Here is a 17,554-nt window from a genome sequence, read left to right on the forward strand (position 1 = left end):
AAACATTAGTTGAGATGAGGGAATTTCCAAACATCAAGTTATTAAAAAAAAACCTGCTTGCTGCTCTTGGTGCTCTCGGTAGCTTTGTACAGAAAATAACGTAAAATCTCTGTGTTTTTAAAAACGAGGAAGGAAGTGGTCAGTTTATTTCCTGTGAAAGTTTCTAAGTGTTGTAAGGACAGCAAAGTGGACCTGTTATTAAATCCATTTGTACTTTTTGGGAAAGTCTCAAAGCTGTGCTGAAAGCAGTGATGTGTTCACTATCACACTATAGCTGATGAATTATGATGGTACCTGCAATTGGGAATAACTAAAGATAGGAATGGATACAGAAGATTTACATCTATTAGTAACTTTTCCCCCTCTTTTCTAGTCTAGATGTGCTGAGGGATTTTATGACAGCCACATCATTTAGTATTTCAATATATTTAGCTTAAAGCTACATGAAAAAATAAAAAAATAAAAAATGGATATGTGCTTTGTGAACACTCATTTTCATTAAAACCCTGAATCCTCTATAACTTTTGACTGACTCTACAGATGGCAGAAATTATTTATACATGAAAGGTCCAAAGTTACAGCTAAGAGGTTAAACGAAAGAAAGAACGTTGTGTCATTTGTGGCAAAAGCACAAAATGATATAAAAAAAAGTCTCCACTTTAAAATCTGCCCCATGCAAGACATACGCGGTCAATTCAGAAATGATTAAAACATAACAATCAATTAGCATCATTACCAGAAACTCAATAAATTAAGAGGACCAATCTTAAATGAAGTCAGTTATTTATAAAATGCAGTGTTTCTACTGATGTACACCGTCCTCCAGGAGTGGATTTAAATGTAACATGGAAAAGATGGAACCTGCTACCTTTACAGATTATACAGATTCATCTGTCTGGCAGCTAAAAATAACAAAGACATTCTGAGTTGTTAAAAAAAATAGATATTCATATGGTGGAGCAGGTTGTCTAAAAATCTCACTATTAGTGGTTAGAACCCCAAACCCTCCACATGATCTCTATTAGACCATTTTAGATTTCTTCAACTGAGATTATGAAAATAAACACGTGCTTCTCAACATGGTTTAAATTTTCAAGGGCTTAAGGGACTGTTTTAAATATCTTCCAGCAGAAACGTACGGTGGCCCTGAGAGGCCAAACGGGCTGCGACTTAAGAAAAAAACAGCAATAAGAAAAATGCTACAAAAGCACACAAAACACAACGGAAATAGGGAAAAACAACAACAGAAACAGGAAAAAGAAAACAGAAACAGGAAAAAACAGATTTCCTAAAGCACAAGGGAAGTGTTTCTGGGGAGACAATAACCCGACGGACCAGTTGCAGGAACCCAAAACATGGTAGGTGTGTTTTATCATGATTCATATAATACTGATGACAGATTTTTATGCTATTATGCTAACACACTTACCTCTCATCTTTTCTTTCCTCACCAAACCGAGAGATCCTCCACTTCTTTTAAGTGCCTCCCAGCGCAGTTCTGAGCATATTTTGGTTCCTGCAACTGGTCCGTCGGGTTATTGTCTCCCCAGAAACACTTCCCTTGTGCTTTTGGAAATCTGTTTTTTTCCTATTTCCGTTGTCGTTTTTCCTATTTACATTGTGTTTTGTGCACTTTTGCAGCATTTTTCTTATTGCTGGTGTTTTCTTAAGTTGCAATCCATTTAGCCTCTCAGAGCTACCGTAGAACAATCTTAAGCAGTGATTGAAGTGGCAGTAAATCTGAAACTCTGCACTGAAACCATGAAGATGAAAATCTTTGAAAGTAAGACCACACAAAGGCCGTCCACACAGTATACGGCATCAGTCTGAGGTAACAACACACTGCAGCAGTCATGGTAAGGTTAGTGTTCAGTGGTCAGTGTTTCTCACAGTTTTTCCGCCATCTAGTGGAGAAAAGAAAACCTTGAATCAACCAGTCGTCTTTACTGACCTTGCATACAGCACAACAATGTGGACAAAGTGGGAAACTGCACTTCTTTAATTATGAAGGATATTCTTAAACACAGGTTTAATAAATCAATAAATCAAGATCAGGTAATCTAAATTCAGAACAATGTTTGGTAAAATAATCTGCTTTGTGTTGTCTGCTGTGGACGCAGGATTTAATTTGGAGGATGGCTATAAATTGCACAAACTGGTTAGATCCTGCCATGCATGTATCTTCTGCTTCCCTGCACAACTACATGTGCTATGGCAGTTTAATCCATGTCTTTTTTGTTTGTTTGTTTCTAAGATAGACGGACACAAAATATCGGACTATAGACTAATATAGATAATATATATAATCAAGGCCCTGGGACTAAATCCACCCCTTTTTAAATTTGTTCAATCTATCAGTTTTGGCTCTGAAAAACTGCAAAGTTAGGGATTTGAAGACGGATGACGCAAATCAATATACCCACTTAGGGTGGCTGACATGATAAATGCCACTTTAATTAATCAGCATGGCCCTCTGAACATGGAAAATTGAGTTCAGGCGATCATTAGACTAACAATAGTAACTTTGTAACAGAGCATTCCAAAATCTCCAAAACATTGATTCTGTTCATCTGGACGTAGCATTTTGTGGGAGAAATGTTTTGTCACTCCTCCAGGTGACTTCTTCAGTCTCAGCTGACTGCAGGTTTCCCAAATCTTATAAACTGTCATGATTCGTTGTGTGGCAGGCAGGAGAAGGACCCAAGATGCAGACTCACAGACACAGGGATAAACTTAAAGATCACAGTTTTAATGCTGGCTTAAAGGTGAAACACAAAACAGTACTGAACTAAACTGGAAGAACTAAACATGAGATGTACCAGGAACCACGGGGAGAATAACACACAACATGAGGGAGAATGCGACGCCGAACAGAGGAAGACGCAGACAGAAATACACAGAGGGTTAACGAGGAAAGTGGGAACACACGGGGAACACACGGGGAACACAGCTGACACAGATAACCATAACGAGACAGGGCGGGGTGAACATAACACTGACGGGAGACGGGCAGAGTCAAACAGGAAGTACACAGAGGTTCAGACAGGAGGAGAGAGCACGGGGAGAACACAGACATAACAGGCTGGGGAAAACATGGAATAAAACACGAAAGGGGACAAGGGCTCACGAATACATAGAGGGGCACACAGGGGGTGAGAGTCACAAAGGGAAAGCACACAGGGAACAACACAACAGGGCAACTCAGGAAACAGAACCTAAACAGGGAACTAAATACAAAAATACAAGAGAACTAAGAATACTGGGCCAACACGGCCCAGGACCATGACATAAACAGTACATTTGCATAATGACTGAAACCAGCCCAGTGAAGGAACAAAGAGCTGGGAGGTCAGTTCCTTAATTTTAATTATGCGACATCGAGGGTGTGGACAAGTGGGTGAAGAATTTGTCTGACAGACAGCTCACCCAAACAGAGAAAAACATCCTTGCTAAAGGGTTGGATTTTGCTGTCACACCGAGACAAATCCCGCTAGTGGAACTAATCACAGCCACAGACACAGCAATTCGAAACAACAATATTGCAGAAGTGGAAGCAGAGCAACTACGGAGGAAAGTTTTGGCCTGTCTCAGCAATGCAAAGCCCCCAGCATCCAACATCACCATAGAGGAGAGGAAGGCACTCACATCACTTAGTAATGACAACAACATATGATCCTTCTAGCAGACAAGGGTTGGTGCACAGTTTTGCTAAACCAGAAAGACTATCATGAGAAAATTTTGTCACTGCTCAGTGATGAAAATACTTACGAGCCCCTGAAACGAGACCCAGGAAGAGGTTACAGGAAGAGGGTGATAGACTGAAGCAGTTGGAACAAGACAAGGCTATTGACCGGAACTGATACCACAGGCTATATCCAGGGGGATCTACACCAAGTCTGTATGGCTTACCGAAGATACATAAACAGGGTGCACCTGTAAGACCAACTGTCTGTATGATCAACTCTGTGACCTATAAAATTTCCAAGTTTCTGGCTTCGATCCTCAACCCGCTGGTAGGCAGCTCTGAACACCACATCCAGAACACTTTGGATTTTGTTGAGGTGGTGAGAGATGTCATTATGGAGGCAGATGAAACCATGGTCTCGTACGACATTACATCTCTCTTCACTTGCATCCCAGTCACAGAAGCGTTGGAGGTAGTCCGTAAGAGATTACAGGATGACCCCAACCTCAGCAACAGGACCACTCTAAGCATCGACCAAGTGTGTTTGCTTTTGGAACTGTGTCTTCATTCCACCTACTTCACATACAAGGGTCAGTTCTACAGGCAGAAACATGGGTGTGCCATGGGCTCCCCAGTTTCACCCATCGTAGCCAATTTATACATGGAAGAAGTGGAAAAGAGGGCTTTGCTATCCTACTCTGGAACACCACCAGATATGTGGATGACACCTGGGTGAAAATAAAATCTGAGGACGTACCACAATTCACAGATCACATTAACTCGGTGGACCGACACATCAAATTCACCAGGGAGGATATGAAAAGTGTCAGGTTAGCCTTCTTAGACTGTGAGTGGGACACCATCCCCACTGACACAGCGGCCAGGGAGGCAGATGAACAGCACATCAAGAAGGCCCTGAGTAAATGTGGTTATCCCAGCTGGACTTTTGTCAAAGCTGGAAAGGCACCTAAAGAAAGCTCCAGCCGATCCAGGAAAGAAGGACAACCACTGCCCAAGCGAAAACCTGTAGTGATCCCATATGTGTCAGGAGTATCGGAGCAGTTGAGACGCATTTTTTCTAAACACCGGGTCTCTGTGGCGTTTAAACCCCAAAACATGCTGCACCAAAAATTGGTCCACCCCAAGGATCGGGTCCCTCGACACAAACAGAGTAACATAGTGTACGCTGTTAAGTGGCAGGAGGATTGCCAGGATTTATACATCGGGGAAACCAAACAACCTCTGGCAAAGCGGATGGCACAACACAGAAGAGCTACCTCGTCAGGCCGGGACTCTGCAGTCTATTTACACCTACAGGCCAGTGGACACTCTTTCAATGATGAGGATGTACACATCTTGGACAGGGAGGAACGCTGGTTTGAGGGCGGAGTCAAGGAGGCCATTTATGTGAAAAGGGAAAGACCATCAATAAATCGAGGAGGGGGGCTAAGGGTACATCTTTTGCCATCTTACAGTGCTGTGATTACAGCCATTCCCTAACTCTCTGTGAATGGTACTCATGGCCATTGATCAGTGGTCTTTGATCAGTGGGTTTTGGTCAGTGGGTTTTGGTCAGTGGTTGTTGATCAATGTTCATGAGAATTTGCATAATTAAGATTAAGGAACTGACCTCCCAGCCCTTTATTCCTTCACTGGGCTGGTTTCAGTCATTATGCAAATGTACTGTTTATAAGATTTGGGAAACCTGCAGTCAGCTGAGACTGAAGGAGTCACTTGGATGAGAGACAAAATGTTTCTCCCACAAAAACGCTACGTCCAGATGAACAGAATCAACTTTTGGAGATTTACTTACCTGGATGATTGAGCATGCATCAAGGAGCATTCCAAAAGTTCTCTAAAAGCATCCAGTACCCCATTGTGACAAATTGAAGAAAAAAAAAGTGTACTTAAAATTATTGGAAATTTCAAGTAAACAAGATGACAAAACAAGTGAAGAGCTTTGAATACCCTCTATGAAACCCTCTGAATGACCTCCAAGGCTGAGCCCACATTCTTCAGAGGAAGCTCCCTCCTGCTCCTTGTTCCTCTCACGATCCACAATCTTACTCTTTGAGTAACTACACACAACTACTAAACCACTACTTTCCCAAAATAAATTCCATATAAGACATGAAAGACACCATGTGGGAGTGTTTGTCTGTGGTTGTGTTTCTTAGTACATCATTTCCTCAGAATAGCCTGTTTAGTTTCCACATTTCCTCTTTTTGTGACAAACTACAGTATATAAGATCACACAAGCGTCAGCCTAACAAACTTGCTTAGAGCACTGATCCAGAGTCAGATTTGACGCCTTTCAGCTCGTGAAGATGAGTCCCACTCTCTCCATCAGCCGCTGGATTTTTCTGTTCTGTCTGCCTGTTGTGATGCTCGTCCCTGTGGAGAAAGGTACAGCTTTTCTTTTAATGGTGTTTGCAGTGTTTAAAGTATCGAGAATGAAAAACTATCATTATTGTAGTACAGATGGTAATCCAACCAGAAAAATATTTAATATTTTATTTTATAGTGACTAAAAACATCCTCAACACAGCATTTCAATAAATAGCAATTAAATAAATCTTTTGAGATAAATAAGGAGCTGAAGGTTTTGAAACTTTGAAAAGCTTGAACTTCTCTGAGGAGAAGCCTTGCTCTTGTTTGCTCAGTTGTCTGTTTGTTTTTTTCTTTTTGAAGGTGGCTGATAGAAATTAGTGGACATATAAAGGATCTAGAGTTGATAGAGATTATTTTAGTTACAATATATTTTAGTTACAATATATATTTTTACAGACAAATTTACATTAAATTTACAGACAAATTTACATTAAATTACCGCATAGGCCTAATTAGTTTGCTGTAAATTTATTCCAAGTTTTATCGTGCTGTTTAATCTCATACGTGTCCTTTTTTTTCTCTTTGTCCCAGACTATAAAGCCCATTTCTCACTTCGAAGTTTGGGTTTGCCGTGCTGCCGTACGGTGATCACCCAGGAAATAACGATAATCACAAGTTGTTTGGAACAACAACCACGTTATGGCTGCAGTCAACACGCATTCCTGTGAGCAAGATGTGATTCAAACAAAGTCAAATATTTTCCATATGTAATCATGATTAGCTCTCTTTAAAGGCTTTGTAGTGAATAGATGTACTCATAGATGATGTATTACCAGATAATCTGTAAAATAACAGATGATGCATGATTTTGATAAGAATGAGAGAGGAAAACTAAGACTTAGTGTCTCAAGGCATATATGTAAAAATGTTTAACTCTTTCACATTTCTTTAGGATAAAAGACAATAAAGATAAAACATGGTGCATTGATCCAAATTCTGAGTGGCTCAAAGACAAAATAGAGAAGGTGAGTAAGGCATGGCGTTACACAAAGTTACTCTTCTTCAAACAAATGAAATGTATATTACTGGATCATGTTGTACTAATCCGACTAATCAGAAGTGCCATACTTTTGTACTTGCATTTGTTATTTAACATTTATTAATGAACAATACTTTCCCTCATAGTTGAGCTACTTGCTGTAGTGCTGAGTCTTCAGCTGCCTCAAATCTCAATGCAGTCATTAAAATTTCCAAAGACCCCCTCATTCTTCACTTTTAAATCATTTTTAAACACGTTATAGATTGTTGAATTCTTAATGCCATCTTTACTCCTAGCTACCACTGGAACGTTTAGTATTAAAAACCTTTTCAACCAAAATTCCTTCAGATAACAGACAGTCTGTTTCAGTGGAAAGATCGCCTATAATCGATCTATCTGAAAGAAACTGTACCAATAAAACATTACAAGCCCTCAAAACTTCTGTTTTGACTCTATCTTTTTTCTTCTCTTGCAGGAAGAATTGAACTGTCCTCCGGTGATTAGTGAATAAAGTAACAATGAGACCAAAAAACATCAGCGTAAAGAAGCTGCAGACAACAATTATGTTTTTTTAAATAATTAATAAATTTTATATATATTTATGCCTATTTATTCATAATGTTTTTTCCACATTGGGCAATTGATGTTATTTTAATTTATTGTGAATACAGTAATAAAAAGTTCTTTGTGACTATAAATAAAATCAATAGTATTGGACAATAAATAAATATGGAGCATATTAAAATCTACTGGTTGTTGTAATTTCTTTGACATGAATGATGGGTGGCAGTGCAGCGGGGATTTTTGTTCTGATTCAATGTCACATTTCTTTCAAATTCTAAGGATTTCAAAGCATTACAGGTAGAAATAAATAAATAAAGGAGTTAAAGTAAAAGCATTATTTATCAAAACACAGAATGCTGATAATGAAGGGAAACTTGCATGTGAGAAGAAACTAGGGATAGTTTTTTATATAGTTCATGTAACACGAGGCATAATTACATCTAATTCAGCCAATTATAATTAAAATTGCAGCACATTATGTATGATGAGGCCTGTATCTGATATGTGTTTCTCTGATGTCCCAGTTTTTTGCCCATTGAGTCAAACTATTTTTAAATTCCAGGATAACGTATTTACACAGATCAGGAGATGTGCTATGAATGTTTGCTTTAGTCCTTCTTACGCAAAAAAAAAAAATAGTGAGCAGTATCTAACCAGTTCAGGAGCTTGTTGACCCGGGGTGTAGGTTAAAGATCAACTCGTGACACTTCATTCATCTTGCACCAATCCATACAGAACTGATGGACTCGTCTTTCTTCACAACAAGAACTACACCATGTGCTGTGAAATTCTTCTCTCACCCTCCAGCACACCCGCCAATTCCTTTTGAGATATTTGGGTTTGTTTTTTCTTTTATGTAACGATAGGGGCAGGAACAAACCATCATGACAGGTAGTCAGGGACAAAATAATCGAGCAGCTGGTGTTATTTGTCTCACAGCAATGCAGCAGATTTGTTATTTAACAACACAGGAGACACAGACAACTATTTACACTGATATCAACACTTACTGGCAATTTAGAATCACCAGAAACATGCACCATATATATGTCTTTGGGAGGAAGCTGGAGTACCAGGATCATGCAAACTCCACACAGAAAGACAGTCCTGGATTTGAGGCCAGGACCTTCTTGCTATAAAGCAACAGTACTAACCACCACGCCACTGCAAGACCCTTACTTACATCAAGCACTGTAGAGAAGTAGTTATTAAAAGCTGTGCACATGTCCGAAATGTTACCTCGCTTTCCAACATAGTGAAGTTCTTCTTTTACTGTTAAAAACAAGTTGTGATAGAATCAAAAATATTAAATTTCTTGGTCTGTAAGAAAAACCAACCAAGAAGTAGTGCAGGCAGATAGATAACAGTGTTTGCTTGGAATAAATGAACCAAGTGCTTCAGTTTATCTAACTACAACTTCTCCTCTCTCTCCACTTTTGCTTTCCTCTCTCACTCTCTACACCACAGGGAGAACTACAGTGTCCTAAAGGCATCTCCTACAAACACAGATATGAATTCCTGGATGAAGATGAAACTGCGACCACAGAGAAGCATCAATAGAATAAAAAATGCTGATTTTCAGGCTCATGTTAAAAGTTGTTACTGAGAATAAATGATCAATTTAGAAAGGTGACTCTCTTTTTCCTTTGTATTGATGATTCACTGTATTTCTATGCTTACTGTCTGCAGCAGTGACAGAAACACCGGAGTTATAAATAACTGATCAGCTAGTTCACTGACCTCAGAGACCATGTCAGCTCTGACATCAGAGGTGTGCGACTGACAGCGGTTTTACTAATACACATGTTATAAATAGAGTCATTGCAGACCTGAGCTTGTAAAGCTTTGCATGTTTCACCTCTGAAACATCTCATGACACAGCTTGAATACACACAGGACCAAATGTGTCTGAATTTCCACAAGAAATGACTTTGCACAGTCAACAATGAGCGCCATGGCAACAGTAGTGGTGATGAAAAACATATGAACGAGTGAAGAAACAAATTTAATTTCTAATGCGAGTTATGGACATCACATGTTGGTGTATTTTGTCGGCAGCATAACACAGATTAAAACCATAACCTGACTGGTCAGCAAGAAAATGTAGCTTCTGTTGTGATGTCACTGTAAAATCACATATTTTATTCTAATATTTTAGACTCGTTTTGGCAAGACGGGATGTTACCTCAGCTTTAGAGCCACAGACACCTCTGGTATCATAACGCCTCCATCATTCAACATCAAACTGGATAAATCTGACAACAGCTTCCCATCTGACCTCTTCAAAGTTTTTAGTTGTTGACTTATTTACTTATTTTATATACAATTTAATGAAGGCATGTAAGATGAATCCTTCATAAGGTTTCATTTTGACTCTGATGAATAAACTAAATGTGGGACAAACACAGTGTTTGTGTGGGACAACAGCACATTACCAAAGCAGGGAGGCTGTCAAATATCTTATATTTTAATGCAATGTTTTAAATTCTCTTGCTAAGTCAATACAACAGGAAGAAAAGGAGGCTAAACTTTGTTGTTATGATCTCACACAATAGGCTGTATTTTATTCAGCTGTTCTGCCTGGTAACAGTCTTTGGGTTTCAGTAATGATGTATCCATAGATCAACATGCCTTTTTTAGCCATTTCTGTATATTTTAGCAATTTTTAGCCAAGTATGACTTACAAAGGGGCAGGTGAGTAAGTGACGGAAGTGACGGACAAGGTAAGCGACTCATGTTGTAACTGACGTCAGACGCCGGAGATTTTGGCGGAAAATTAAAGCAAATGGTAGTTTAGATTTGAACAAATTCATTTAAGCTTCAGCATTACCAAATACACTTATCAATTGTCTTATAACTAACACTATTTGTCTAAATAATCTCCAACACCCTGGAGAACAACGAGGAGAGTTTAGAGACTCTCCAAGATTACATCGATCAGTGCTTTCAGGATCTCGTGATGAAGAAGACCCCGTGTGCAGCTTCCCCGGCCAAAGCTGAGACGCCGTCGTCGAAAAGACAACGCCCGGCAGATTCCCCCGGCTCAACATCGCCAGCCGGCAAAGATATTGCCGACATATTGGAGTCAATCGACAAGCGATTGTCCAGTTTCGACGCAAGGCTGTCCTTGGTGGAGATTCTTCACCGAGAATTTAAATGCTTGCGAGAATCCCTGGAGTACAGCCAGCAGCAGGTGGAAACGCTTTTGCTGCTGAAAATGCCACGCTAAGGGAGTCGGTGAAATGTCTCACAGATAATGTTACCCAGCTCAATAAAGAAAATAAAAAAATAAAAGAAACAGTTATCGATCTACAAGCTCGTAGCATGCGTGATAATCTGGTATTTTCTGGTATTCCAGAAGCCGCTGGAGAGGACGCGGAGACCACGGTAAAAAGCTTCATCAAAACCCACCTGAAGCTGCCGGAGGACACTGTGAAGAACATCGTCTTCGATCGGGTACATCGCCTCGGCCCCATTCGGGCTACGGCCGGGAGACCACGTCCTATCGTGGCCAAATTCGGCCACTTCAAACAAAAGCAACATGTGAAAAGCCGCGGCAGGGAATTAAAAGGAACGGACTTCAGCGTGAACGACCAGTTCCCCAAAGAGATCTTGGAACGACGCAGGGTCCTCTTCCCAATCCGACGCGGCTTCATCCAGAAGGGCTCCCGCGCTGTCATCGCTGTGGACCGGCTGTACGTGGACGGACAGCTCCACCGCGACCCCAACATCACTCCGTGGCTGTATTAACCTCACACCAGATAAGAATCAGCTACACCATTTCCCTATCCACTCACACTAACTTGCATTAACATCTGTTTAACTTACCAGTATCAAATCGCATCTTAAAGTGTGATTTCATAGCAGAATTAACACCGTCACTCTCCGTCAGTGATTTAATTGGAATGTTTACGTTTTGTTTCTGTTTTTTTTTCTTCTCGTTTTTTCTTCTTTTTTTTTTCCCTCCTCTCTTTTCCCCCTCTTGGTTTTATGCTGCTCACCCCTGTCCTTGGTTTCTTTCTTTATTCCTTTCACTGCCTCGATCACCTGCTTCGACACTCATCCACAAACATCCTTTATTTCGACACATACGCACCATGCGCTCAACGGCAGCACATTTACATCAGTCAGACAGCGCACACAGTCATATAAGATACACACACACTTAAGCCAAGCCTACTCATATTAGTAACTATGCATACACAAAGTCAGACTCAGGGAGCATCTCGCCACACATTTTTTCTCTCTCTCCTTCTCTTTATTTATGAACAAGTGACGTATTCTCTCCACCTGTCTAAGCAACGCACACAGCATACATCCCTAGTTATACACAAACATCTATGGGTACACTGAGGTTCATTACATGGAATATAAATGGAGCTGGCTCCAGAGAAAAGAGGTTAAAAATATTTAACCAACTCAAAAAACTACAGGCAGATGTTGTCCTATTACAAGAGACCCACAGACCTCTTAGAGGTTCGAATGAACTTAAAACACCTGAGTTTCCTAATGTGTTCTCAGCTTGTTATAATTCTAGACAAAGGGGAGCAGCAATTTTAATACATAAAAATATTAATTTCACAGTACTCGATACAGTTATAGATCCAGAGGGCAGATTCTTAATCATTAAACTATCTATACGTGATAAAAAGCTATGTATTGCAAGTGTATATGGTCCAAATGTTGATGATCCCTCATTCTTTCACGGTTTTTTCAGTGCACTCTCTGAACACTTAGATGGCACACTTGTTCTTGGAGGTGACCTCAACCTTGGACTAAATGAAGACATGGATAGGCTCAATACAGCGGGAACTCAGCGTAATTGGCAGTCCACAAATATAATCAAACAGTATATGAGCGACTTTGGTCTTTGCGATGCATGGCGCTCCCTTCACCCCACCAGTAAGGAATATACTTTTTTCTCACGTCCATCACTCCTACTCTCGTCTGGATTATTTTTTGGTCAGCAGCTCACTGCTGAACGACATTTCAGACACTGAGATTCACCCTATAGCTGTCAGCGATCATGGTCCTGTATCTTTAACACTAATGCACAAGAATAATACTACGCCAAGAAAAAACTGGAGATTTAATATATCACTACTTAAAGATGAAGACTTTATTAAATATTTTAAAAAAGAGTGGACTTCATATTTGAACTATAATGACACTCCCGAAACATCAGCTTCTGTTCTATGGGAAGCAGGGAAAGCTGTGATGAGAGGTAAAATAATTTCTTTCTCATCACATAAAAAGAAAAAAGAAAACAAAAATATTCAGGAATTAGAAAAAAACATCAAATCACTAGAAGAAGCCTACGCGTCCCACCAAGATCAGGAAACATTGAACAAAATATGCAAAACAAAACTAGAATTAAATGAGATAATTGATAAAAAAACAAAATTCTTAGTACAAAGACTACGCCTACAAAATTATGAACATGGTAATAAATCCGGTCAATTTCTAGCAAACCAGCTAAAAATAAATAAAGAAAAAACAACTACCGTAAATGTCGGGCTATAAGCCGCTACTTTTTGCACAAGCTTTGAACCCTGCGGCTTTTAGTCAGGTGCGGCTTTTCTATGGATTGTCCGTGATTTTTGTCATATCGTAAGACGATTTGTTTTGTGTGTTCCGCTGTTGTACGGCACTACGTTGCCTGGCGGAAGGATCGGGGTTCAAGAGTGGTATGTTAGTCACATGTCCGTCCGCCAGGCAACGTAGTGCCGTACGAAGTAGCGCGAAAAACAAACTTCAAAGTAGCGCTACGCATTCAGCGGGAGGCGTGGATGATGAGCGGCGATAAACTTGCAAGTTATGCCCAACTCCACCGGTGGATTCTGACAGCGTGGAAAAGTGTGAAAACATCCACGATCACCAACGGATTTTGAAGGGCTGGACTGCTGCATGATGGAGAGGAGGACACCGCCACGGCCCTTCTGAGGGTGTTCGACTCTGACACTGACAATGAGGATTTCTTTGGTTTTGAAAGTGACAACGAAGGAGAGAAGAAGAGTGGATGACGAAGCCATCCTGAGCCTGTTTGTATCCGACACTGGAGAAGAGGACTTTGGTGGTTTTAGTGCGCAGGAAGAAGAGAAAGATGGTGAATGACTGACTTTTCTTCTTGTTAAAGCTGTGTCACTGCACCTGAGCCTAAAAGGTAGTCCGAATCTATTTTTCTGGTGTGCTGTAGGCTACTGTTATGTACTACATGTGCAAATATGTACCCATAACTTGTTTTTCAAAATATTAATAAAAGTGATGTCTCCAAACAGCCATCTCTTTCCTGACAATTCCCTTTGTGCATATTCTCTTACATATGATAAGTCAACATTGAAACACCTGCGGCTTTTGGTCAGGTGCGGCTAATGTATGTACAAAACAGGATTTTCCCCTGATTTTAGCTTGTGCGGCTAATATTTAGGTGCGCTTTGTAGTCCGGGAAATACGGTATATGTGCTGTTCAAGATTCATCTGGGAACACATTATATGATCCGATACAAATAAACAACATTTTCAGGGATTTCTATAAAACGTTGTATTCACCACAAATAAACCCATCTAAAAAAGAAATTGATCAGTTTTTGGACAACATAACTCTTCCAAAATTATTGGACACTCAAGCAATGGCACTGGATTCACCACTGACACCAGGTGAACTCCAGGAAGCCCTGATAAGTATGCACAATAATAAGGCTCCAGGTCCAGATGGCTTTCCTGCAGAATTCTACAAAGAATTCTGGACGATTCTGGAACCAGTTTTCTACAGAACGTTGTTGGAAATTAAAGAAAAGGGCAGACTTCCATCAAATATGAATTCTGCAAACATTAATCTCCTGCTAAAACCAGGCAAAGACCCTGTATATCCCTCAAGCTATCGTCCAATATCCCTTATAAATGTAGACCTTAAAATAATCTGCAAAGCTCTCTCAAAGAGACTGGAGAAAATAACCCCCCTCTTAATTCATCCTGACCAAACTGGTTTCATAAAAGGTAGGCACTCATCAACAAATACACGTAGATTACTTAATTTGATAGACTACTCATACAGTAAAAACCTAGAAACTACAATATTCTCTTTAGACGCAGAAAAAGCATTTGACAGAGTTAACTGGAAATTTCTATTTGCAACTTTACACAAATTTGGTTTTGGATCCTCTTTCATAAACTGGTTAAAAATATTATATAATTCCCCAACAGCTTGTGTTAGAACAAATGACCAGACATCCTCCAGCTTCTGTCTCTTGAGGGGCACCAGGCAGGGATGCCCACTCTCCCCTTCACTATTTGCAATTTTTATTGAACCACTAGCAGCAGCAATTAGACAGAATTCAGTAATTAAGGGCATAAAATGCAAGAACGTGGAACATAAAATCAGCCTTTATGCGGATGATGTGTTACTCTTTCTCCAAAATTCACAAACCAATATCTCTGGGGTGATTGAATTGATAAACTCTTTTGCAAGAATATCAGATTACTCAATTAACTGGTAAAAATCTACAGTCCTACCGATTAATTGCTCCTTCCTTCCTCCTCCTGCCACTTGTTTTGCACATATTCAACTCTGTATATTTTATATATTTTATTATTATTATTATTATTATTATTATTTTATTTTTTTACTATTTAATTTGTAAAAATGTGTATACACACACACACACACACACACGTAGGAAAATATTTAGTATACACATCCAGAAATGCATACACTATTATATATTGTACATATATTTATTAGTTTCAGGTTGGCCATTCTTGTATTTTGCTCGTTTGTGTTGTTGTGTTTGCACATCTCTGTTGCTTGTGGGGCTCGCACACAAGAATTTCACTCGCATGTGCTGTGCCAGTGTGCCTGCACATGTGATGTGACAATAAAAAGTGATTTGATTTGATTTGATTTGATTCCATAATTCCTCTTCTACACCACTGCAATCGGGAAATATAAAATATTTAGGTATTAATGTTTCTCCCAAGCTTGCAGATCTAACTAAATTAAACCATATCCCACTTTTAAAGAAGGTAGAAGATGATCTGGCTAGATGGAAATGTCTACCCATATCACTCATGGGAAGGGTTGCCGCTATAAAAATGATGGTCTTACCAAAAATAAATTATTTATTCTCAATGATCCCAACTAAACCGCCACAAGATTGGTTCAGATCTCTAGATTCATGTATGTCCAAATTCCTTTGGAAAAATAAACCCCCACGTATAAGCTTAAAAACACTACAAAAGACCAAGGATAAAGGAGGACTAGAACTGCCTAACTTTCAGCACTACTTCTTAGCCAACAGGCTTCAGTTTATCTCAGGATGGCTAAAACACACCCTCTTAGATGAACCTTGGCTAGATGTAGAACAAGCACTCTGCAATAAACTAGAGATCTCAGACCTACCATTTATCAGCTCAAACATCCAACGACATGAATGCTTTAAAAGCATCAACATCAGCTCTTCTCTGACAGCATGGTGGGAGTTTCTAAAATTGACGGCGTCCTCATTAATCCCATGCAAACGTACACCTATCTGGAACAACCCTGACATATTACAAAACAATAATATGATAAACTTTTCAGATTGGAGTGGTAAAGGAATCAAATATTTAGAACATATACTAGAAGGAACAGAATTTATTTCATTTGACGGACTAGTTACACAATATGGGATCAACAAGAAAAGATTTTTAGAATATCAACAAATTAAATCCATAGTAAAAAATAAATTTAAACCGGGTCAAGTTGAACTACAAACACCACCAAGTGTGGTTCAATTTCTTACTCTTAAAACCCCCAAATTACTATCCAAAATATATAGAATGCTTTCTAAAACAGATGAATCAATATCACTTCCTATTGCAAAATGGGAAGCGGATTTATCAGTTAACTTAGACCTAAACTTCTGGGCTCAGATTTGCTTAAAAACCTTTCATCTAATTAGAAATCCCAGTCTTCAATTAATTCAATACAAAATATTACATAGAGTGCACTATACAGGTCATCGGATGTTCAAGATGGGCTTTACGTCTACCAACAACTGCTCACACTGCCAAACCAATTCACCGGACAATTATATCCACGCTCTTTGGTTCTGTCCACCAGTTCAGAAGTTTTGGCGCGAGATATGTGAAGACTTATCGAAGTGTCTGAAATGTAACATTCCAACTTCCCCCTTAGTGTGTTTGTTGGGCAGCTTAGATAATGTCACTTCAGAAAAGAATATCGCCCATATGGTTTTCACTGCCCTATGCATAGCCAAGAAAACAGTCCTCATGAACTGGAAAAATAAAAATAATCTTAATTCTAACCAATATAGAAATTATCTATTAGATTACATTAGTCTTGATACAGCCTCTGCCACCACATCAGATCAATTGCTCTGGGCTCCTTTGATCAGCTCCATCACCTAGTGGGGGTGGGGGGTCATAGTTTGGTCCCGCCTTCACTGTTGTGATTGGTGTGGGGGTAGGGACAGGCTTAGGGCGTCGGGGGGTTCCCCGGAGGCATCTTCCTTGGGGGGCTCAACCCGGGGTAGCGGTCATGTCCGGTTAGGGGCTCTGTTGGCTCTCCGGTGACTGTTTCCTCGCGGCTGCGTGCAGCGGGGCTAGGGGAGGGTCTGTGCTGACGGACGTGGGTTACTGACCTGGTAGCCTGGCTGCCCCTGGGTGGGTCCGGGATGGGCGTGAGGTTCTGGGGGCGCTCCGTCTCTGGGCTGGGACCCGGACCGGGCCTCGGGGGCTTGGGTCCTGGTTGGTGTGTTGCCGGGGTTGTGGGCGGGTGGGTGCATGGGGGCCCAGCCCTGGAGCAGGGTGCCGCCGGTGCGTCGAGCCACCTGGGGGGCTCTTCAACTGGTGGGGGAGATTGTCACATCTTGCAGGAGCTTTCCTCTCCTCAGGAGCTGCCTCTGCAGGAGGGGGAGATACAGGAGAGGTGGAGG

This window comes from Diplotaxodon limnothrissa, linkage group LG9, assembly GCF_057381915.1.
Source record: "Diplotaxodon limnothrissa isolate DT_005_m linkage group LG9, D_limnothrissa_male_GT1.1, whole genome shotgun sequence".
NCBI classification, from domain to species: domain Eukaryota; kingdom Metazoa; phylum Chordata; class Actinopteri; order Cichliformes; family Cichlidae; genus Diplotaxodon; species Diplotaxodon limnothrissa.